Consider the following 3,762-nt stretch of genomic DNA (forward strand, 5'->3'; position numbering starts at 1 on the left):
TTCAAATGTTTCATCTTAGATCTTAGGTGTTGTTCTTTCTCTCACAAAAGAAGCAGATGTTGACAAGAGTCAAGGAGATGAAAGGTCGGCCAATGACGGATTTCAAACTTGCTGAAATCACTTAGGTTAAAATCTGAAGCCAGTTGACTTGAGCAACAATGGTTATCTGTTGTAGACTTCCTTGGAAGCCAACTGACAAATGATGGTAAACAAGACTAAGTTGAACAAACAATTTGAGGTCAGGTAGATGCTTAGCTAGCAAAAAGAATGAAAAATGCTCAAAATGCTATCATTTCAGGATGTTCAGCTGGTGGTTTAATTTCAATACTTCATTATGATCGTTTTCGAGCTCTCTTATTGCTTGGAGTTAAAGAGATATACCCTCCAGCAGCACTAACTTCGTTGCTAAATGAAAAAACAGATGAAGGGTGAGTTTTAGTGTAGTCAGAATGCAAACTTGCATGAACAATCAGGGGCTCTTCAACCTCCTATTCTTTCCACCACTGGAACTTCCTCAAATACACCGTTGTCGGTGCTCTCACCGGAACCACTGTCCTTACCAGCTATGCTTTTTACGCATATGGTGCAAAAGAAATAGAGGAGAAAACGAAGTTGTTATTCCAAATGAATGGGATAACATATCTGTTTGGTATGGCTTGCTACAGTGGAGGAGTGATACATACAACTTAGTCATCGAAGCTTTCAAAGATTTTAGCACCACAAATTCAGCACTTCATCATCTTGGATACCATGACGAAGCTTGAACTGTTAACAGGCTTTCTCATATTGCCTGTAAACAATGCCTATATGAAGTTTGTGTCAACGTACTCGAAAAATTATAGGGATACTCAACCATGGCATTACAGCAAACATACCCAAAATTTTGACTTGTGAAAGCCAATTGGGCACCAAGGGGAAGTTAACTGAATGAAAGAAGATGCAATGCATTGCATTGCTTATCAGAAATCCGTAATTTGGGTCACAACAGTCTGGCACTATTCATACTTCAAAAATGGCACAAATGCTCTTTTGGATCTTTTGTCGACTGGATCACACAACTGGACCACCTATTGAATCATTTGCTTGTGATCAAGAGGTGCCTGCATAAACTCCACCCCCTTTCAATAGATTTGAATACAGACTAGAATATGGTAGATATTATATACAGTATATCTCAGGCATTTCCTCATTGAACGTTTAGCATAATATCTCCAATTGGTACTTGTCATAACCCAAAATTCACCACACCTTTTATACAACTTTCATCTGGTCCAAAGTCCTACTACATATGCATACATTCACCATTTCATCACTACATTTGCATTAGCATTCGTAACCAAGAGGTATGTTACATGGACTCAAGGCATGGTGATTATATCTGAGGAAAACTAGGGTTTTCTTGATGTCATTTTAACTTGTGTTTAACCAAGAATCAAAACCCTAGTTCCCCTATGTCTCTTGCATTTCTGATCAGGACCACCTTGCATCTAGGATTTTGGATCCATCAAGATTTCTTTGATCAATGAGGGACATTCTCCTTTCACTTGGTGATCATATGGTTCATTCCATTGGTGTGTTTGATTAAATTTTGAATGTCTATTGCAATGCTTTAATGGGTTTTTGGTCACCCATTCATTGTGACACATATCATCATAGTTCATGCCATCAGTTTGTTTCATCCATAAGCCGCTTTAGGTTTTGCTTTTCACTAATACAATTCATCTTAGGGCATGGCATAGTCATTGATGCAAACTGTAAATTTCAAATTCAAGTCATGTGGTTGCTTAGCTTACAAGTTTATTTCATCATTTTGGTCCATTGCATTTCATTTCTAGATTCATCATAAGCATTGATTTTTGAATTGCATCTTTTTCACCTAAGTTGACTTTTGGTCAACCAGTTGACCAAAGTCAACAAGTCAAATTTCTAAGTTTAACTCATGGCATCCCTTTCATATGCATTTCATACATGGTAAAACAAGTGAAATTTGATTTAAACTTTGATTTACCATTTTATAATTAATCATATTTGGTTTGATTCCATTACATAAGCATGATCCTAAGTGAGATTTTTGTTTTCATCTACAAGCATACAACATGGACCATCATACTAATACATTGCATTCTATCTTATATACTAACTACATGACATGCTACAAGGCCTAATACTTTGTTTTGATTTCAAAATGAAAAGAGAGTCTTGTTGCCCTTTGCCCTAATGCCTCCATGATACTTCACCACTTCCACTTGGCCTTGCTACGTGAAGCTCCACTTGGACATACAACAACAACAACAACAACAACAATAACAACAATGACGACAATGAGCAGCCTTGCATTCCCATCAGCAACCTTATGCGATGACAAACATACAAAGCAAAACCACATTAGTTTCTACCAACTTGCAAACATTCCAAACAATTCCAACAGGCCTACACACCACCCAACAATTCACCTGCTGCAACATCACAAAGCAATGTGCTAAGTAGCCCATCATAACCTACAATAAACAATAACAACAACAGGGCAAACTCACATCAATACACCATTAGTTCATCAAAGTCTCACAACAACAGCAATATATAAACATACCTGCAGCAATTCTGCAACAGTTTCAAACCAAACCTAGCCTTGCATTCCCATCAAGTAAACTTACCATGAAAACAATGCAAACCAGTTAGCACAACACAACCTGCAGCCTTCCATAATTAACCTGCAACATCATAGCAGCCATGCAGTCCATCATCATACACACCAAAATAGTTACACCCTAGCAATGCAAAGCAGCCTTAACATATCAATGCAACACGACATCAGTCCACAACAAGCCATCATCAAGCAAATAGAATTTCAAAGCCTCATCGATTAATCAATTTCAAATCACAGCAGTGCATTCACAAGCATACCAAAAACAATGGACAACTCATTCACATTTTACTACAGTAAAAAATAACATTAACAATGCAATGCAGTAAAAAAATGCATTAGGCCAAACAAAGCAAAAGAAAACATTTCACAAAAAGGACATGGTACAACAACCTTTTCAGAGGAAACATACATAATAGAACAGACCAAACCCTATAAATCCTTACCACTACCTCTGCATTATTGCCTGCTTAACCCTTTAAACCTCACTATAAAACAGGGCAACTGTTTCTTTCCAAAACCCTGGCCACCTTTCAGCAGAGAACAAAAGCCCTAATTCTCAATTCATTCTACACTGACCCTCATTTTCAAACCTTTCACTCGGACTCACACCAACTACCCTCAGCAGACCTCAATTACTCTCACTCACACATTGCAACTCAATCTCTCCAATACTCACTAACTCTCAGAAAAGAAGAAGAAGAAAAAGAAAAGGACACAAGGGAAGTAAGAAGCTAACCTTTGTTGTCGTCGTGTCTTCTCCGGTCGTCTTCTTTGGCGAGGTAGTTTGCAACTTCATCAGTTGCCCATGTTCTACATACCACAATGTATATCCATTTCTAGGGAATCAAATCCCTCTGGTTTGAGGCTTTGATTCTTTCCCATCACCATTTAATGTTTGAATCAATAGGTTAGGGTTCGTTTGTTCTTTTCTTCGATTTGTTTAGGGGTTTAGGAATTAGGAGATTTCGTGGTTGGGTTTAGGTTTAGCAAGTTGAGACGGAGGGTTTGATATGATGGGATAGTGGTTAGGAGCTCCTCCGCCGCCGAAGACGACGCCGGCGCGGAGGAGCGGGAAAGAGAGCTCAGTTGTTTGGTTTGAATATTTGGATTTTGGT

The 3,762-nt window shown here is 38.4% G+C and overlaps 1 long non-coding RNA gene across 1 annotated transcript; it reads right to left on the bottom strand.

Moving 5' to 3' along the window:
- Nucleotides 1–1,992: 1,992 nt before the first annotated feature.
- Nucleotides 1,993–3,762, bottom strand: LOC127087677 (uncharacterized). The gene is made up of 3 exons (XR_007789996.1): nt 3,384–3,762; nt 2,591–2,711; nt 1,993–2,498 (listed from the first exon to the last, which is right to left on the bottom strand). It is a non-coding gene; the product is annotated as an uncharacterized LOC127087677 (long non-coding RNA).

This window comes from Lathyrus oleraceus, chromosome 5 (genome assembly GCF_024323335.1).
Source record: "Lathyrus oleraceus cultivar Zhongwan6 chromosome 5, CAAS_Psat_ZW6_1.0, whole genome shotgun sequence".
Taxonomy (NCBI): domain Eukaryota; kingdom Viridiplantae; phylum Streptophyta; class Magnoliopsida; order Fabales; family Fabaceae; genus Lathyrus; species Lathyrus oleraceus.